This window comes from Anas acuta, chromosome 7 (genome assembly GCF_963932015.1).
Source record: "Anas acuta chromosome 7, bAnaAcu1.1, whole genome shotgun sequence".
Classification (NCBI taxonomy): domain Eukaryota; kingdom Metazoa; phylum Chordata; class Aves; order Anseriformes; family Anatidae; genus Anas; species Anas acuta.
This window is the reverse complement of record NC_088985.1, coordinates 31,911,274-31,925,610: the sequence shown is the minus strand read 5'-3', so window position 1 is coordinate 31,925,610 and position 14,337 is coordinate 31,911,274. Positions and strand designations below refer to the sequence as shown.

Genomic DNA, 14,337 nt, shown 5'->3' with positions numbered 1-14,337 from the left:
GAACATCATATTTCTTTCACAAAGATGAGAGTTTGCAATATGGTAATCTGCAGTTAGCTGTAATTAGTTATGATGACGGAGTTGAATACAATTGCCAGGACTGTAAATCAGGGGCTAAACAGGTTTCTGCAATAGAACATCATAAATCTCACACTATGGTTTACAAAATACATTAGCTTTAGAAACTGGTATGGAAGGAAGCAAGTGATACCTCTTAGTAAAATGTTTGCAAAGGTAGTTGTCTGCTTATTGTTGTAACCAAACTAGATAACACCATGAATGTTTGTCCAGATTTTTCCTCATTGTCTATTTTTACTCAGTCCCAAAGAAGATAGGTGTGTACAAAACATTCTTGTCTAAAACTTAACAGGCACTCTGCCCGTAGTTTATTTTTTTTAAACACTTGACAGATAGGTGTTAGATACAGCCGACCTTTCTACTTGTGACATACTGAAAAGTAGAATGATACTAATAACTTTGTGCTGAAAACATTAATAGTATGCCATTATTTAAACACAGAAGTACTGTATATTAAGAATATTCATACATTTGCTCATAGACAGTACTCTTAATAGTAACAGTTAATATATATTGGTCAAATAAAGATCTTCATCTAATCATAAGGATCAGTGTGGTTGTTTAATTTGAAAATGGGTTATAAAGAATCCAAACCCTCAAATAGCAGCTGTTGTCTGAGAAGTTGACACACTATTCATCACAGCAGTACAAACCTTCATGTAATATTTTTCAATTTCACTTAAAATAACTAATTAGTTTTATGTTAGGTTGTTAACAACCTAATTATTTGAGAAGTATGCAAAATACTTGCTTTGGGTTCCGGGTTCCTTATGTGATGAAATAGTTATTGGTTATTCATATGCGATGAATAACCAATTTCAAGTATTTTGGTATACCTAAACTACTGACTTAGAATGTTACTTAATTCCTGGAATTATACAGTGTTCAAAAAAAAACCCCACACCCTGATTATTAGGGAAAATCTAAGAGCCTAATGCATCTGTATAGAGATTATCTGAATGCATAATAAATGCATGCATAATTGTACCTTAATAAATGTTTTCCTGAATTACTGATCTGATTTGAGATGTTACATTCGTGGCTTCTGTAGAGTACTTTTGCTCTGTGCCAGAGTTCTGACCATCTCTCAGAAGCCTCAGGGAAACCTAAATCCATGAGCAAGTTCTGCACCAACTCTTTCCCCACCGCAGTTTCATATTTAGCCAAACTAAAGCCTTGAGATTCTCATATGTTGAGTAATCCTACATCATGGTGTGTGTGTGTGTGAAGCTTGTAGTTTTTTGTAGACATCTCTCAAGGGCAAAACTAACTTTGAAAAGGGGAAAGTCCTTGTGCAATTATGCAACCCAAGTTCAAAGAACGTTTTATCTTGAGATCTTGAGTTACCTTGAGCTACCTGGCCTGACCAGAGCTGTGTTAGGTGCCCAACTCCACCAGCAAGGCTTCTCAACTATTAGCTCAGGTGCAGAGTGAGGATTGCTTTTGGTTTTACAGTAGGCTTGGCCAATGTCAACTTAATGGCTCCGCATTTTCTGTAAGCAATGTTCGATGCTTCAGTATAAGCTGCTCACTCACGTGGGTGTCATACTTTTTTTTCCTGCTCCATCTGGAGGTCGTCCAGACTCATGTTCTTGCAATTCTATTGTGTTATAAGGCCTGAACAATTAAGAAAGAAATTGTTTATCAAATCCTGGGAGAAAATACAGTTTAAAGTTGGACAACAGCATGCTAATACAATTAACAGTATTTCTAAATACCACATTCCTGAGCTCCTAAACCAAAGAGTGGCTGCAGGGACAGTTTGACAGATAAAAACATATATATAGTTGTTAGTTTTAATAGTTTTTTGCCTGCAACCATAATCTGTATCATTATTTTTTAGTTTAATTCTGTTGGACAAGTTTCAAAGATAAATATGGTGTGTAATAAGCCTTTGCAACCTCTAATTTGTGAAGGAGTGTCTGTCCAGTTAATACTTGTTCATTGAAGCAAGGGGTTTTGAAATAGCTGGAGTACGAACTGTAATTACTGATGTCTGTTTCCTATTCACCTATGGGTTCTGGCATTTGATCAAAAAATGTAATGTATTGCTTAATCTCAGCATTCCCCATTTTCAAAAATATTTACTTTATGAGAATTGTACAGCGCTGAGTGACCTCTACAAGACCAGAGCAGATTTTCATTTGGCATTGATCATATGGCGTGAATCCAAGTTTTATTCCTGTTACTTCTGAACGTTGCTAATTCAGATAGGTATCTATTTATGATGCACCTCTAGTGGAAGTTCAAAGCATTTTAAAAAGGATTTAATGTATTAATATCAGTGTTTTTTAACTTTAATGGGAGTTCTCAGAAGAATACAAATATTGAGCAATTTATGCAAGGACAACCTGCAAGTTGACAGCAAAATGGCAAATGGATGTTATTTTCTGTTTAGTGTGTGGTTTGTCACAGTTGGAAATAACTTGAAGTCTGGAAAAAATGAGGTAGGTTTAAATCTGTTTGAAAGCCAATGGGAATTAGGTACCTCACTGCCATCTGCCCTGCTGAGAGGGCAAGAAACTGGGACATCGAATGTGAATGTTCTAAGCATCACAAGAGGTAGCGGAAGCCCTAATTTCATTCAAGAAAAATTGTCATCCTTCTTGTCTAAAAATGACTGTTGTTTTGTATCCGCCTACATCTGTGTTTATTTTGCCATCAAATCTTGTCTTTCCAGTTTCCTTGGAACTGTGTGTGGCAGAATTGAGAGGTTTTCTGTTTCTTTGCTTAAAATCAGACCTAGAATATAACAATTTGTTCTCAAAAAAAAAAAAAACAAAAAACCACAAATAGAAATAAATAAACAAATTAAAAAAAACCATAGAAATTGGTTGCTCAGAAATGCAAACAGTCAAGTTTATATATATAAAATGTGAGCTGTACAGGTTCTGCATGGAATGGCTCTTATCAAGCTCTTTCTTTGATTATGTTCATGAATATGATGGGCACCATCTGAGTAAGAAGAAAGCTCTTTGCAGTGACAAGTCAGCATTGTGCCAAGACATTGGTTGCATTGCAAATCACAGAGAAGTGTGTCAGTTACTGAATTGTCATCCTAACTTAAATACTGTGTTCATTCCTCCTGGAGTTTCCTGTGTAGATTGCTTGGGTTATACAGATAAAGTGACTTTGAGTCAATACAAAGTTGTCACAGGTTGAAACAAGCAGTTGTATTTCTGTGTTACATGCTTTAGTGTGAACTGTCCTCTCACAGCTTAATTTTTGCTATAACTGAGTGTAAGTTCACATCATGTAAGAGAAAAGATACAGAAATAACAACTGTTACTCGGATGAGAACCAACCACCTTACAGTAAGGAGGAAGGAATTTTATTCATTCTTTTTGGTAAGCTAGCTGATATAACTCACACACCTAGATTTGCTGCTTTAGGTATGTTGAGTCTCATAATACTGTCTGTGGAGTCTCCTACCTGAAAGGTAAGGTTTTTAAGCCTTTCTGTATTGAAAATGGGTTGCTGGCTTGCAGGATCTTTCTTAATGCTGAAGTGCTTGTTGACCAGTGGAGACCATTACTTCCAACTAGTAGCTCACTGAATCAATCAGAACTGCTTGATGGGACAAGCGATAATCATCTGCATCTTCTGTGATAAATGGGATGACGCTGTGAAAAATTAGCTGCATCTTTGGCATCTGTGATGAAAAACAGTTCTTTTGCAAATGGAAGATTCCCAACATAAATGATTCAGATGTTTTAAGCATTCATTTCTCTCCTGTAGAACTTATTAGACTACCTTTTCCACAATTGTATTCTGAGTACATCAGCTCCCCAAGCTGCTCTCTCTGTAATGGTGCAGTTTTCCAAGAAGGCCTTAAATAAAACTAGGTGTAGTAAGCTAGTATGAACTGCAAACACCCAAAGAACGCTGGTGGGATGCATGTTTCAGCTTCTCATTACCATCAAAGAATTGAGAATAGAGCTTTTACTTTTTGCAGTGTTAACTAAGAGAACATTGAGGGCAGTCTGCTAGCAAGTGCTGTCCTCTCTGTTACCTGCCAAAGCTGCAAGCAGTGAGAGTAAGCCAAATGGGCATTTCCAATTTGAATAGTACTCTCTTTGTAGAAATATGTTTATAAAATGTCGTCCACTCTCACCATAGGAGTGCCAGGGACTTTTCCTATAGACATAAAGACATCAGCATGCTTTTTGCTAAGAATTATTTCCCTTGCTTCTCTTGCTCTTTTCATTTATTTTAACAAACATTTTAAAATAAGCCTTGCTTCAGCTTACTTCAGCTTTTAACAAACAGCTCAGATAAGGAATTTAGGTGCACGCTGACAAAACAAAACAAAACAAGCAGACCATTTTTTCTAAGATCCATGGAACTTCTGTTTCATGTCATACCTTTAGCAGGTTTCTTCAAAATTCTCACCTCCCACCCCAACAGGCACATACCTTCATACTGTTGTGGTTTTGTCTGCCTGCTTCTGTGTCACATCTCACACTCTGGACTGGACTGCTTGTCACTTGGGTCAGGACTTTAGGTTACCCATCTCTGGTGTATTTAAGCACTTTCTACTGCATTTTCAATCTCTTCTTACCCTGTCAAAGAAGAACAAGACTTTCTTTTAAAGCTTGTTCCTTTTACTGCCCCGGTTCAGAATGTGACTCCCAACAAGCAGTATAGGGCAAACGGGGGCAGCGACAGCACAGTGGGAAGGTTGGAGCAAAAGGAAGGAAGAGGTTCCTGGAAGAAAAAGGGAGGGAATAAATCTCTTGTTCTGATGTTACCTCAAGACATACTGTACTCAAGGGCTCCATGCTTTAGTCTGACAGTGCTCCTATTGAAATCAGCCTTCATTGATTTTGATAGCAGATGATAGTGCTGGATGATTATGTTACATGCAATTATGGATTTGAAGTATAGAATTGAATTACTTGATGTAATTAATTTTCTCTTTTTTCCTGTTTTCCTCAGAACACCCATACTCTAGAAATATGTTGTCAAACTCTTTTATAATGAATGTGGCATAGTTTATCTACAGCCAAGGCCCTGGAAAATCACTGGGGATTGTATTCTGCTGTCCTCAATCAAGAAGAGCAACACCTTTACTACACAGCTGGTCACACTGGAAGAAATAAGGGTGGTTGTATGCTTTTCTTACAAATTTTGGTCTGGAGATGAGGACCTACATTTGTTAAGGTGAACAGATAGATACTGCCTTATATTTCAATGCTGAGTAGAGGAGGGGTTGCTTGGTTTAGAAGAAGGAAGTTCCTGGACAATATGAACTGATCAGCTCATCAGCTAGAATAATGTAGTGAGAATGTTACTGTACTTCCGAATTTATTTTATTTTTTTTTTAACATATCTCCCTCTGATCATGCAGTGTTGCCATTAAAGCTGTAGTGTAACCTCTGCTTGTCATGTCTGAGCTCCCTCTGGTGTGGAGAGAACAGGTACTGCTTGCACAGATGTGAACAGAAGTCGACTTGAGGGGTAATTTTACCTTTGTTGGTGCTTATTTATTGTTATTCATTCCAGTCACAATTGCCATGTGCACAACTCCTAGTTAGGACTGCTGGCTTGCAAACGTCCGAGTAAGTGAGCATTGTTTTGCTTCCAGGGATGCCCAAGGATGTTAGGAGAGGTGGCCAAGGCCAGGGAGAATTTGTCTCACAAAATATACAGAGACCTGATCTCACATTAACCATAACAAGCACAAGCAACCTGACGTTTTACTGTTATCCAGTAGGAACCTGGCAGCAACCTTTGTGATGCCCAAGTAATCTGTCATAAGCCCCTATTTTATACTGCTCATAACCACTAGGTCTTAAATACTTCGTGTTTGCCCAAGACTAAATATTTTCAACTCAACTATTGTCATAAGTAAGTGTTAACTAGAAATTACTGTGCCATAATCACATCTAGGACACGAAATTTTTGTTGAAATAGGTTTGGGGGAATAATTGCTGGAAATTCACCATTCTTTCCACAGTATTTATTTGTTGTGAAATTCATCCATTTTGATGACATTCCAAGAGCTTAGGGCGCTAATTTGCAAGTGCGGTATGCCATAGACTAAAGATTTTCTGTACCAAATCTGGACAGAAGCTTTGTTTGATATATTTATTTATTTATATATTTTTTTTGGACTGCCTAGTATTTCAGGTTTAGCATAATGGCATTGCAAATGTTAATGTACCTCTATTGGTATTTACAGCACTGTTCAGCAGTGTTATTCATCATATAAGCACAGAATTCTACTTTTGGGAAAAAAAAATGAGTGTAAGTGCTTAGATCACATACACTCCAACAGAAATAGGACTTCCATCTAATAACAGAAAAAAATGTGTGAATTCATCCTGGGGATAAGTGGGTACAGCTCTATTGAAGCGAGTGGTCTTTTCGTATAAGTGGAGTTGCACATGTTTTCTCCAGGGATCAGTTCAGTCCACTTTGCCTTTGTAGTCTGTGCTGAAATTCTTCAAGATAGGAAAAAACTTATGGAGTATTTGCATGTACTAAGTGCCTGGCATAGATCAGAGTCTCTATTTTTCACTTTTGCTAGCAGTACAATCACTTAAAATTAAAGAAAAAAATAAAACAAGTAATTAATCCTGTATGAATGTTCAAACATTCTGTTGCTAAGAGTTATTTTCTCCCCCCAGACTTAGGACTTCCTCTGTGCACGGTCCAAGAAGGCTAGCAAAAGTCCTTTCCAGGAAAATACAATTTTCAAGTACTGTGATTGTGCTATGATACTCACTCTACCTGAATCTTTATAGATAACGGGCATCATGCTGTCTTTGGTTTATTTATCTGTGATCGAAGAGCAGGGGAACTAGGAGAAGCAGTCAAGGAACACATTAAGGGGGTACGCACTGTTTGTGGTAGTAAGATCAAGCAGGACTTGTGAGGAGGAGAATTTTCTTCATCTAGAAATTCAGCTGTGCTCAAAATAAGATCCACCCTCGCAAAGGGAAAAGAACAATCTGGAAAATTTCTCTCCTCCCCACCCCTTGATATTGGTTTAAAGGTATGAGTTGGGACTCTGGGTGTTTTTCCATGGTCTTTTGCAGGCCAGTCTAAAGATCATCCTGTCCACAGTCCAAGTTGGCTAGCACCCAGCCAGCTCCCATCCCAAATCTGCGTAGCTCTATTAGTGCAGAGCTGTGTCCACTCTATTAAATCTTCCGAGAGCCTCACTTGCAAAAATCTGGTTAGACATTCCCCAGAAGATATTAGTTCAATATCCAGCACTGGCACCATTTCACTGTGAAACCTTGGAAAAAGTGCCTCGAGCCAGATTTTAAATGCACAGAGCCATCCCAGAGCCCACTGTTAAAATGCCACTGATCTTTTAAGAGACACTGCTCAGTTGCAATCCCTGTTTTTGCCAGAGGGTATATATAAAGCCACTCAAACTTTGACACTGCCTCTCAGGGAGGCTGTGAATGTACTTGTGCATTAACCCCTAAGTACAGGCACCCTCCTTCTGATCCCATAGAAACATAATTATTTATACAAACTGACATGACACAATTAGGGAGAATCAATCAACCTCAGGATACCCAGTGCCTCAGCGGCTGGGATATGTGAAAGGTGTCCTCTAGACTCTATTACAAATTTGGTAGAAACAGTCAAAATAAAATCTTTAGCTACCCTGAGGGTTGCTTTGGTGATAAAGTTTGTGCCTGACAAGATGTCCACTGCTCTCCCCTCTGCTTTATTACATATAGGAAGTGCAAAGTTCAGCAGCCAGGATCCTCAGGAGGGACATCCTACCTGGGCTGACAGAAATGCTTGTTTTCTGCCTCTCAGGTACAATCTCAAGCTGCTTCCTCCACAGTTCAGCAGCTGTGGCCCTCTCTAAGCTGCGGTGGGTGGCAGCACAGGCACCACTGCTGGGAGGTGTCCCAGTGCAGGACATCACGCTGCCAGGCTCGGCCTTGCAGCTCTGCAATACCCGAGTTGTTTGGGGACACAGCCGTGATGTTCTCACCGCTGTTTTCTAATCAGGAAAAAAAAGAAATTACATTTTTCCTTTCCAACTCCTCGCTTGTGTTATCTGTTTATAGCTAAGTTCTTTGCTGTGTTTGCTACTGCATTCAGATCAGATAATGCATAGAAATCTGATCTTGACAGTGCCCTGTGCTGCAGAGGGGAACAGCTTTCCCTTCTCATTGCTGATGGGAAGAGAAAGGAGAGACTTCACCCAGGCAGGCAGGTGGTGGTTGTTCCCATGAGGGTCTCTGTGCAGGAGCCTCCCCTGGCTGCAGTGTATCAGTGAATATACACGGGCTCTTACCACCACCTAAGCCCTCAGCTCTTTCTGATTCAAAATACACCTGGACAGAGCTCTGTGTTATTAGAAGAATAAAGGCTTTCATCATCTGATCATAGTTCCTTCCACCTCCTCCTACTGGACAATTTCCTTCTTAAAGATTTTTTTTTTTTCCCAGAATATCTCTCTGAGCCTGGTGCTTGAAGTCTGGCCAAAGCAAGCAGCCCAGTTCCTTTGGCAAACATTTTTTATTGTATTGGTGCCTGCTACTGCTTTCTTTTCCTAGGACAGTAAGGACAGTAAGTGGTCTTCATCTTTTTTCTTTCAGGTTTCTCAAATGGTGGGTCAGCTTTACTGGTGTTTATTATTCTGAAAGCAACCATAAGGGGCTGCAAGGCCCAAAGGGATGAAGAACTGTGGTGAATTCTGCTATGATTTATATGGAACTCTGTGTAAGAAAGAGGTGCAGAGTGTGTTGTACACAGGCAGGTAAGTAAAGGTACATGGAAACCTCAATTTCCAAATCCTTTTTGAATGAGGTCTAAGAATACTTCCAAAGCCACACTTTTTTTTTTTTTTTAACCTGACTTGTAAATTTATCTCAATTAAATCTTGGCTTTCCTCGTGTGGGAAGTACGAAGGTAAAACTACAAGGACAATTTTGTTAGCTTCTCCCATATCATCATGCAAGCGGTACCTCTGAAGAGATCTGTAGTCAATTTAACAGGGGCATGTGTATGTTCATAGGGTACACTTCCAAATTGTGTTACAAGCTGGATTTGAATTTTGTCCTGATTCTAAGACAGGAAGACTAACAAGACCAGCAAGAGAGTCATTTGCAGAAGATATTGGACCTATATTATAGGCTTATTTCAGAATGTTTACCTGATTTCCTTATAATTCTTTAACAGAAGGTCTGTGTGGGTTTTAAGGAGATGAAGAAACCTTTGGAATGACCTGCTTTTGTGAAAGAAAGGAGATGCTACTATTTGGCTTTTCTTCCCCATGGTGGTCTTTGTCCTTTCTGAAGAGTAAGACATTTCACAGTGAATACCAGGGGCATATTGAAAGGAATGCGGGACGAAAAAGCAGCCAAATTTTTGCTTCAGCCTCGCTGGAAAGCGGCTATGAAATGAGAAACAAAGGCTGTGGCTGGCCACACCTCGTGAAGACGGCAGCACCAAAGGGGCTGTGGCAAACTCCATCTCTCCCCTCCCTACACCAGGCACTGGTGCAGAGCGCGGCTTGCCCACCTCAGGCATTGTAATTCTGCTACAGCCACGCGTGCCATCGGAATTCAGCTGTCATATTCTGCGAGCTGGAATTCATCAAAGCGTACTCACCAGCCTTTTAATTAGTGTTAGATTAGCATTTTAAGATATGGGTAAATTCCCAAGTCTAACTTTGTTTAAAGGTGCATATTCAATACAGTAGCCAGGAAATCATGTATTCTCATGGACTTATTACCTTAGTAATGTAATGCTGTGAGGGAAAGAGGCAGATAATACTTCCGACAAATATTAAATGCTATTTGTATAGCTACTGCCTGTGAATTTAAACAGAAAATCGTTGCTCACGCCTTACCATGAAACACACGCAAATTTCTTTTGTGGCTTTCATGTTTCATTAAAGCTTTGTATGTGGAAGAGAGGAAAATCTAAATTGCTACTTAATTAAAGGGATACTGTCAGATTAAGTATATTTTGAAGAAATGAACTTTGCTTTTTACCTGGGTTGTCAGTAACACCTAGGATTATTAAAAATGAAATATTTTTTAACATCTAATATACTCCTTACCATTTATCAACCTGAGTCTGTTCTCTTTGGCTGAAACTGAAACTGTCTCTTGCTTTTTCCTGTAGTCAGGTTCATTGTCTGGATCCTATTAACTAACTCAATATTGGAGGTTGTAAATACAAGGAGGTGCAGCTTACATCTAAACCAAAAATAAAAAAATAATAATAAATTAAATTAAAAAATAAAATTAAAAAATGTATGGCTCTTGCTTTATTCCATTAAAATATTTCTCTAGATCTGGACATAATGTAATATATGCTCCTTTAATCACGTTTTCATCACCACACAACATGTGGAGTGTGGGTTAAATCCTGGAGAGTGCTGAGCAGAGTTTTGTGTGAATTCTCCACTCTTTCTGAAGGCAGAAGGTGCTAGGGTTGCTCACCAGCAATGGAAAGGGGTCAGAGAGCTGTGCTGTAAGGTACGAATGTGGAAGAGCCTGGTCCCACTCAGCGAGCTCCCCACTGTTGTCCTTACAGTGAAGTTTTGAGCTAGGTCCATGGTAGTGTTTGAAACTAGGTTGGTACACCTGACAAGTGAAAAATGAGATTTTTTTTCGGAGCCCATCCTTCACCTTTCCAGAATAGATCCATGATCCTGTCTAGACTGGCTGACAAAATCCTATTGTGGCAGGAGCCAGATACAGCTGGAGAGAAAACCAAATTCTGCCCCCGTGGTTTTGTTGTTGATTTTACAGGAGTTGCAGAAAGGAGAGAGAGAGGGTGTGTATTATGTGCTAATATTATTATATTTGGAAATAACAACACATTCCACAATCCCAGAACTCTGCAATATCAGAGAGGGCATGATTTACAAAATGGCCCTATCTACATACACCAGTGAGGACTGTTTTTGCAGCTCCATATTAATGCACGTTAGCATCCTCGAGAACCTATCTGATAATACTTCTACATGGAGACTTAAGCTCCTTAAGCAATGTTCACACCTCCATGAAAAATAACCCAGTTAAGTTCTTCCTTTAAATAAACTTTCTAAGCAAGTCTATTAACAGTTATCTGCTATCTGCCACGAGGGGAAACATGTAGACAGTTCTGTAGTGTGTTATATATCTGGGGCTGCTGAGTATTAGGTAGTAAATTAAATGAGAAGTGAGAGCTCCTTTCACTGGATCCTCCTACTTCGTTTTACCACATGGGAATGTTTAAGTTGGGTCCTAAGGAAACAATCTGCATTCCCAAGAGACATGTTCCTGCATTCTGAAAAATAAGCCTGACATGTAAAAGGCACTTCAGAATGCTGTCGTGGTAAAGATTTGCCACGGCCTCGAAATATAAAAGCCTGCCTTGGTGTCGTACGGAGATGTATCGTTTCAACACGGGTATGTGCATAGCGAGCCTGCTCATAAAATCTGACTTCAAGTATCTGGGGATGTCCACAGGCTTCAATAGCAAACAATACCCTGTGGTTTGGCTCCTGCTAGAGAGTTGAGCAACTGGAACTCAATTCCCAGGTCAGCTATTTCCTCTGACTGTGAGCAATTCACTTCATCATCCTCTGTTTCACAGTTCCCTCTCACAAGGCATGGTGAGGGCAGTCAAGGAACACATTCCCACCCTTGCGATGGCTGGGGTGGCCAGAGGTTTCTGTGGTGGAAATCCCACAAGTCACTTGGTGGACAGAGATTCTGGACAGGGCTGTGGAAGTTGACAGGAAATTCTGTCTGCTCTGAAATACTACCAGGTCATTAAAAAACACCCTGTAAAGAAAGGATGTAATTGCAAATGAAGTTCTGTGTGGACTTTTTGTTTCGTGTTGAATACATTTGTGTGAAATCTTACTGCTTTCATCGCTTTTATTGCTGCACGGATTTCCCACAATGGCCTTGGAATTTCATTTGAAGAACAACAACAAAATAATAATAATGAAAAACTGGAGGATTTGGATCCTAACCAAAAGTTAAGCTAGATGGATTTATAATACGCCCTGATCAAGTAAGAATATATAAACAGGGAAACAGACATGTACAGGCAACAGAGAACACAGATACCTCCTTTTGAGATTAAGCATATGGCCAGCAGCTGGCAGACCTCTGTAGATCTCTATGAAACTAAACAATAGTGTAGACATCCTTTGCTGCACGTTCCTGAGTGACAATATCTGGTAGGAAGAAAAAGATTGGCCATTCATAATCTTTACTTCATTTAGTGAGACTTTTAATTCCATTTTGAAAAGGGGAAGGAAGAAATGTAAAGGCAGAAGCTTCCTGGAAAGTATAAGCTTGTATAAAGGACAGCAATGGGAAAAAAAAATAGGCTTTTATTTTCTTTCAAAGAGTTTAAATTAAACAGAACTTTCCTGCGTATGTTAGTATTCATAGCTCTTGCAGATCATGCATCAGAACGAAAGACTTGTGATGATTATTGGTCCTCTGTATTGCGGTAGGTCCTAGAGATCAGGGTGCTATTATGCTGGTTGCTCATAATTAGAGATTGTGTACTCCCTGGAGTGGTGACTATCTCAATAAACAAGACAGAGGATGAGAAAAAGGACGTACTATTGTTCTCATTTGCCAAAGAGCAGACTGAGAAACTGGCAAATTCAATGATTTGCCAAGTTCATGTAAGAAATCTTTGGCAGAATTTGGTAGACAAAGGTAGGTGTTTGTCTTCTAGGAAAATGGATGCCATTTAGGTATTGAAAAAATAATAATAATTTTAAATGTTAAAATGAGATTTTAGAAAGGAATTATTTTTGTCACCTTCTAAGTCTGTTACAGGCATGTGCATGTCAGTTTTTTTTATTTTTGATATTTTGGTTTTCTTTTCAATTTCTCCAGCTTATTTTCATCTATTTATAAACATGTTAACAGGAAAACTGGTAGAGGAAGGAGTTGAGACACCTGGTGAGGAAAAACAATGAACCAAAGTTTTGATAAAAATAACATAGACTCCCCCATGGCTTCAAGTTTCACTAAAAAGCTCTGAAATTTTACAATATAGAAAAAAGAACTCCTCTTCACAAGAGACCCAATTTGTTTACCCTCTTACACTCCTACACTTGTTTATTTAACAAGTTTATTTATTTGTTTATTTATTATCTTTCTCTGTATATTTAAGCCCCTAAAACCCATTACTGTGATGAAGCCAGCAGGAATATCTGGCCAGGCACCCATGAGATTGCACATGGAAATCAGCCCAGAACACTCTGCTCCTTTGCATGACCGCCTCTCTGACTCTTTTGGGCTGAGCTCTGGTGCTCCCCTGCCCAAACTGGCAAGCTCAGAGAGGTGCTGGAGTCAGGAATAAGCCATACCTCATGGTTCATTTGGAGATGAAGGAGGCTTTGAGACAGAGAAGGGTTAGGGTCAGCATGAGAGTGAAGGAACTGAGGGCCTTCAGCACTGGCTCTTTCTGTTGTGAATGTTTTGTGACATTCTGTGATCCAGAGCTCTCGTCCAGCTGTTTGTAAAGCCGAAATTCTGTCTCTTCCCTATCTGTGTTATAGGTTCTAAAATAGGCTGCTTGGAACAATTTTCTGTAATGTCTGCACCCAATGAAACCTGACATATTTCACTTTTCCAGTTCTTCATGTGGTATCTTGAGTCCAGAATACCAATTAGGATCTTATTCCTGATGCTTTTCTACATAAACACATTAAGTGGAGAAGCTGAAAGCTGAACAGAACGGTCCCCTCTTCAATCCTTTGATCCATCCTCTCTCTTTCGGTACTTTGGAGATAATTACGTAGTTTGTTTCTTTTTGTCCTCATTTCTCGGTGCCAGGAACACCATGGACTGACTTTCAGGCTCATACTGAGGTTAGGAGGTTCCCCCCAAAGGCAGTGATGGGAGGCCTTGGACATCACCCTGGAATTTCTTGTAACATAAACAAGTTCTAAACATACTCTGAGACCTCCTGTCACTTGAATGGTTTTGAACCTGATATTGATGCAAGATTTTGCGACTCCAACTTAAAAAGTTGAAGGAAAAGTAACCAATAATGAAACAAAACCATTGCTAAAACTTAATAGTTTTTGAAAGCTAAGTTGCCATAACAACTTGATGCAAAACTCTTTGGTGGTAACTTTGTACTCAGTCCTATTGAGGTTAAAATAACCTTACTCTTGTGTTAATACTTTGCCAGCATAGTAAATACTATTGGTTACAGAAAATTAAAACTTTTAAATGGTGAAACTACTTTTACTGAAGTAAAAGAAACCTCTTAAATCTAAGTGTTTTTCTTCTTTTAAAAAAG

The 14,337-nt window shown here is 39.2% G+C and overlaps 1 long non-coding RNA gene across 1 annotated transcript; it reads right to left on the bottom strand.

Annotated features, from left to right (window-relative positions):
• Positions 1-1,065: 1,065 nt before the first annotated feature.
• LOC137859633 (uncharacterized) lies at positions 1,066-5,159 on the bottom strand. Its single transcript, XR_011098424.1, has 3 exons — positions 4,830-5,159; positions 4,494-4,640; positions 1,066-3,730 (listed from the first exon to the last, which is right to left on the bottom strand). It is a non-coding gene; the product is annotated as an uncharacterized lncRNA (long non-coding RNA).
• Positions 5,160-14,337: the final 9,178 nt, after the last annotated feature.